Source organism: Myotis nattereri (genome assembly GCF_964212035.1).
Source record: "Myotis nattereri genome assembly, chromosome: 10".
NCBI classification, from domain to species: Eukaryota; Metazoa; Chordata; class Mammalia; order Chiroptera; family Vespertilionidae; genus Myotis; species Myotis nattereri.
Window position 1 is genome coordinate 80,025,315 of NC_138085.1, and position 6,964 is coordinate 80,032,278.

Sequence of the window (6,964 nt, forward strand, 5' to 3'; positions counted from 1 at the left end):
TTATGTTTTCTAGGCTTTTGAGGCCTTTTAGTGACAGACAAGTCCATTTGTTTTTTGTTTTGTTTTGGGTTTTTTGTTTGTTTGTTTGTTTTTATGTGGGAGCAGGATTATCTTATTACTAAGTGCTTTCTGCTTACAGGAAAGCTGTAATAAATAATAGACCACTGCTGGGTGCACAGGGGTAAGTGCATTCTTGGGAAATCAAAGATGGGGAGGTTTGGGTGGAAGGAAATTTCTTACAAACATAAAAAGTGGGTTGATTTCCATCTCCCTGGGTAGCCTTGACTCTAAACTGGAACTTGAAAGCATCAGAGAGAAAAAGCTTGGGTTCCTTTTTATTTATTTATTTTTTTAATTGATTTTCTACAGAGAGGAAGGGAGAGGGATAGAGAGTTAGAAACATCGATGAGAGAGAAACATTGATCAGCCACCTCCTGCACGCCCCCCACTGGGGATGTACCTGTAACTAAGGTACATGCCCTTGACCGGAATCAAACCTGGGACCCTTGAGTCCGCAGGCCAATGCTCTATCCACTGAGCCAAACTGGTTCTGGCAGCTTGGGTTCCTTTTGTTGACATCCCTACCTGGGATACCTCAAGGGGCAGCTTTGTGCCCACATGAGTGTCTCCCATCAACCCCCACTTGATGTGAGGGATTCTTAAATCCTGAGTTCTGTCCAAGGCAATGCCCCAGTCTTGCCTTCCTACCCACATCTTGCCTCTTTTCTGCCCTGTAGACAGGTATGCAAAACTGAGACTGTGGTATGTTTGAAGCCTGTTTTGGTTTTAAATTTCCTTTTTCACAGAGTAATACATCTTCACTATGGATACGTTTTAAAGATACCTAAGTGCATAAAGAAGAAACTACAAGCTGCTAGTAATGCCTTACTCCCACAAATAATGATTGTGAACATTTTGGAATCAATCCTTACATCCTTCTGATTTTTTTCTTACACGCACATCTTACAATATTTATTTAAGAAATGAAATCATGTTGCACAGATTGTTTCATAACCCAGTTTTCTCATTTTACACACATCAAAACCAAAAATAATTTTAACACCAATAAATAGAAATCATTCTACAACATAGTTTTACGTGGGCACCTGCTATTTTGTTATCCAGATAAGTTCCAGTTTATTTAAGCAGACTCTTATTTTCAGACATTTGGCTTCCCATCTTGCCCTGTAATAAACAGTTCTAAGAAACATCCTAATTTCGCTCTCATTGGTACTCGTCCCCTTAGGAAAGTCTACTCAAGTGCAATGTCTGTGTCAAGGGCTCTGTACACCATCACTGTTGTTGGTGGGCTTTGTAAAGGTGTCCTCAAGAGGGAAGGCAATTCTCACTAATACTCCAAATGTGAATATATGAGGACATTTATTTCCAATCACTATTACCAGCTCTAGTAAATGTTTTGGTCAGTTTAATATCATTTAAAATGCCTGGGCCTCCATACCTTCCTCCACTCATTGGGTCTGGTAGAATGTACTCACTCTCAAGGGGATGTGGTGAGGATTCAGTAGGTGCTCACAGTTGACTTAAGCTCATTTTGAGAACCCACCTTAGAGAAGTAGCTCACTGATGGCCTGTACATTTGCACTCTTAGAGACTGCAGGAGGATGGGGTTACTTACAGGACAAGGATGATGGGATTACTTACAGGTCAAGGTGATTGCCTGCACTCTGAGGGCTGTCTCTCATCAGGTAGAGGGAAAGAGATGCCTCAAGAACTCTTAAATCAACTGGAAGTAGTGGGAACCAGGTGGGCTTGAGTGATGCTGGAAAGCCTAAGGAGGGGGCCATTTAAAGTAGCCCCAATCATTGGCAAAACACTTGGGAACATAAAAGGTATGAGGAGAAAAACGATCCCTTCTGAGCTGTTTCCACTGCGCTGCATTTTGGAGTTGTGCCTTTGGCCTGTATGGAGCGTGGCTTTTAGTCTGGCTCTGGAAGCCAAGTTTGTCATGGTGACCCGTGTCTGGCCTGCGTAGTCAGAATTCTGGCCCAGCCGTTTGGTCGCTAATTGAATTCCAGCTATTCTCTAAACCCGTTTCTGGGTCTGTCAGCAAGATGATGAGACAGGCAGGGTTGCAGGAGGCTTAGATGAGATAGTATGTTAGTCACTTAGCACAGAGCTTGGGAGTTAGTGACCATCCCTATGTGGTAGCTGTTATCCATGGACGTGGGCATTCTGCCCTCAGCTTACACAGAGGCTACCTGGACCTTCTGGAGGTGACTCCCTGGGTCACCGAGGGGGCCAGATGTCGCCCAGCCAGCGTCACCACCTTCCACAGTGTCCTCCTGAGCAGAGAACTGTGGGAGAACTTTCCTCCCTGGTTCCTTGAATGGGATCATTCCCGCTTTCTTTCCTGTGATGCTCTGTCTTCATGAGCCTCACCATCTACTGTGTCTCCATCCTGTTTTGATGGTTAGAACGTTACAGGTGAGTTTGTGGCGGGTCTCTCTCTAACCTGTAGGGCTTCAGGGAGTCTATTCCATACCCCCGTCACCTGCTGCCGATAACTGATCATTCTTCTATTCTGCTTTTCTCAAACGTAATTTTACCTTGAATGTACCTTGCATACACTTTAAATTGCTTTTAGAACAAGACAGGGTAGAACTAAGCAAATAAAAATAAAAGAGAAATTAAAACACCCAGGGTGCACCCACTCCGAGGTAAATCCTATTTACATATTGCTATAATTTTCTTCCTCCCCCCCCCTTCCCCTCTAATTGCTTTTATCGCCATTCACCCAACCATCTGTCCATCCGCCCATCAAGCATACCTGCAGGCACCCAATGTAGATTTTCATTTAATATTATGTCAGAGACATCATCTTCCATCATAAAAAGTTCTTCATAAAACCGCTTTTAATGGCTGTCTAGCCTTCTAGCATATAGATAAGCCATAGTTTACTTAACTATTCTTCTGTTGTTAAAATTTAGGTTTTGTTTTTCTTTGCTGCATAACATTTGTCTATTTTATAACGATGATTATCACCATTCCCTATACTTTTGTCTAACGCTTTACTGTTGTTTATTACCAAGCACTTTCATTTACATTGCTGGCAATGATCTCCCTCCTATTAAAAGAAATAAAATTAAAGCATACAGTAATTGCTATTTGTCGGGCAGAGTCGGGAGTTAGGAGGATGGGATTCCCTGCCTCAGCCCCTTATAGTCTAGCAAGTCTGTAAAACACAGGATGGAAGTGCCTTCTCCCTTTGGCAGGGCAAGAGCTTCCGGAGAAGTGGGTGAGGAACAGGTGAGGTTACCAGGAATTCCTCTTCTCTTTCCCCAGCTCCCCGAGGCTCTCTCTGGCCATCTCATTGGTCCAAGAAGGGGAGAGTCCTGGCTGGGACATGCTCCTGTGGGCTTGGTCTTCATAGAGTTATCAAACCTTCCTCAAAGTGCCGATCCTTCATTTCCTGGTTTTCAGCAAAAATACTGGGATCTTGACATCCCCAGGTATTTTGAGGGTTTTGAGTTTGATATTTTCCCACTCAGTTGGGTGAACACCCAAGGGCATTTCTCAGTAGAGGGCCTTTGGGCATTCAGCTTTTATCTTTGGTTAAAGATCAGGAGTGATTTAAAAGTCCCCTAAGAACGCTCTGCCTGTAGTTTCCATGCCTTGTGACCATGACTTCGGGCCTTTTATGTGCCTCTGTGGTTATGTAGCAGGTTTTCCCTTGATCTACTGACTATTACGGATTCTATTGCTGTCGGAGCTAGGCTCAGACCTCCTTCAAAGCCACCGCATTCTCTGAACACATCCTCCAGTCTTGGATTTGTGTGAGCAAACATGGCTCTCGCTTGTGTTGTTTTCCAAGAAGCAGACCTGGGTCCACCCCAGGCTCCAGCACCTGTCAGAAGCATCACCTTGACCACCAATTAGAACTTCAGTTTTTATATCCGTCATAAGGACAATTTTCCTTCCTCATGATGTCATTGTGAAGACTGAGATATAGGTGATTAAGATATCATCTGTGACTTGACCATCACAGATGATGGCTGAAGAAAGTCTCCCCAGCTTGAGGCTGGGCACCCCTAGGTCACGGCCGGTGCTGGATTCCTTTGTCCCTCTGCACTCCTGGTCCCTCTGGCAGCTTCTGAAATACCACTCTGGGGCCAGCCAGCCTCCCTCAGCACCCCACAGGGGCCACTGCTTACTCTGTCTTACTGTGTGACAAATTGTTTGGAACCCAACAAACCCTGGGCAGCACGATTTCTGACTTATTTTATTCCTAAAGTGTGCCTTTTTAAGTCACGTTTTCATGAGGAATGGGGCCGGGGTCTAGCTTGTTTTGTTGGTAGATTGTGAACAATAAATAAATGGCACCTGAGTTCATTTGAATAAAACAAGCCAGGACTCTCCATCCTTTCTTCTCGTCGAACCCCACCGCTGCCAACTGCAAAAACGCCCTTGATCCCAGATTGCTCAGTCAACCATGAACAATAAAACAGAAGCGATGTCTCTTTCTAAAAATGGATCATTTCAATGACTAATTTGAAAGAGCGCTCATCTACCAGGAGAGCTACTTGGAGACCCGTCGTTGTCACCAACTAGCTGTGAGACCTGTCACACTCGTTAACCTCTGGACCCTCTTGTCCTCTCTTAATAAGCAGAGGCTGCGGCATACACATTCTATAACCCTAAAAGGGTGCCACGTCATTAACGACACAACATGGGCAAGTAGTGACTCCTTCGATCACACTTAATTTTGTTTTCACTGTATAGATAAACCTCGACATTTAGAAAGCAACAGAATTTTGTGACTCTCTGTGTAGCCATTTGAAGTTAATTAGGCAGCGAGACTTAATTACCTACATTAGTTTAGCCTGGTCAAATAAAATGAAACGGTTTCTGCACGTGGCCTTCCAATCAGCCATTAACTGCAGAAACGGAGTCAAATATTCATGCACTTGGTCAGCGGCTGCCGGCTGCAGGGCTTTCATTCAGGGTAGTATTTCCATCCCAGGCTAAAGGAGTTTCCAGCTTTGAGGAGAAGCTTGAGCAGAATCTCTCTTTTTTTAAAAATTTTTTTAAATATATTTTATTGATTTTTTACAGAGAGGAAGGGAGAGAGATAGAGGGTTAGAAACATCGATGAGAGAGAAACATCAATCAGCTGCCTCCTGCAGATCTCCCACTGGGGATGTGCTCGCAACCCAGGTACATGCCCCCGACCGGAATCGAACCTGGGACCTTTCAGTCCGCAGGCCAATGCTCTATCCACTGAGCCAAATCGGTTTTGGCCAGAATCTCTCTTGAAATGAGAATGAAAGAAGCTTAAGGACCCAATGTCCTGTGCTCCGCCCACTCCCACACAGTATGTGACAGGGCAATTCTCAAAAACCTGTCCTCAGGCTCCTAAATAACGGATATCTTGACACCCCTCTTCCTCAGCCCTGAAAATCTTGCATTTGCAGAAACCTCTGCCTGAAGTTACCATCAGAGAAGTGAAACATGGAGGAGTCGGAGCATCCTCATTAGAATACAATGCTTCACACTGTCTGGACCCCGATGTAACTTTTTCTATGTAACATTTTCTATCTCCTTCTCGAGTGACTACGCAGTGGTTCTCAACCTTCCTAATGCCGAGACCCTTTGATACAGTTCCTCATGTTGTGGTGACCCCCTATTTCATTGTTACAAATTGAACATCATTAAAGCATAGTGATTAATCACAAAACACTACGTAATTATATATGTGTTTTCCGATGGTCTTAGGCAACCCCTGTGAAAGGGTCGTTCCACCCCCAAAGGGGTCGCGACCACAGGTTGAGAACCGCTGGACTAGAGCCAAAGGCCTTTAGGGGCCGCCCCATTCTCCTCCTTACTTGGACTAACTCTGAGAGGGTCAGATAAATACAAGTGTTGCCCAAAGGCACGCAGCAGCGAGCAGCAGCAAAACTAGAACTGGAATGCAGGCTTTGGACTCCCAGTCCATTTCCACAAAGTGCTGTGCTGGGTCTGATGGAGTGGCATTTAAAATTCTGGGGGTGGAAGGGAGAGAATTTCAAAAGATTAACCAAAAAAAGAGAGCTTTCCCCCCATGGGCCCGAAGCTCTTTGATGCCGGAGAAGCGGTGGAAATGGATCTTGGTTAGTTTCCCTGGCAGCTCTGCGGACTTGCATGTCCCCTTTGTATCTGGGAACGTGGTGAATTATTCATGCAAACAGAATCTATTTGTTCGGAGACTTTTCAGAGGAAAAAAAAAGTTAATGGCAAAAGTAAGAGAAGGCGTGATCGTGGCTGCACAATCCTGAACAGCCATCTAAAGTTGGACATGGAAGTCTTGGCTGGAAAAGGAACTCGCAGGAGACACTGCTGAGAGCAGATCTCTGTGTGCATGGGGATTCCCCCGACCCCATCACACTATTCCTTCCCTCTCAGGGCTAGGCTAGCTCTGGAGGTCCCCACCTTTGAAATGTTAAGATATTTAAGTGCTATGCGCCTCCATCACAATGAGGTGGAATCCATTTGAATGCACTGTGTTTCTTAAAGGGGCAAAATGTGATTTGCATGCTGTAAGATGTCAGACTACTTTGGTGAGGGATGACGGGGAGTTCTTGAGATGAAAATATCTGAAAATAGAAACTATTAACTCTGTGTGGCATTGCTCAGCAGGTAATGGGCACTCACTTCCCAGGCTCTGGCTTAGCGTCTAGGCCAGTGGTTCTCAACCTTGGCTGCACATTAGAATCACCTGGGAATCTTTTTAAAATCCTGAGTTCTGGGCCTCATCCTCTGGAAATTCTGTTTCTTTGTGATGGGTGGGGCCACAACATGAGTCTAATGTTGCCAGTGTTATTAAGTGCATAGAGCAGGAGATTTCAACAAACACCGGACTCCTCCGGTGCCCTTGACAGATGCGGTGTCGAGACCCGGTTCCGGGGCCACAGGAGCTGGCCCTCCGGGGATGTGTCTGACCAGGTGCACAGCTGACTTCCTCCCTAGG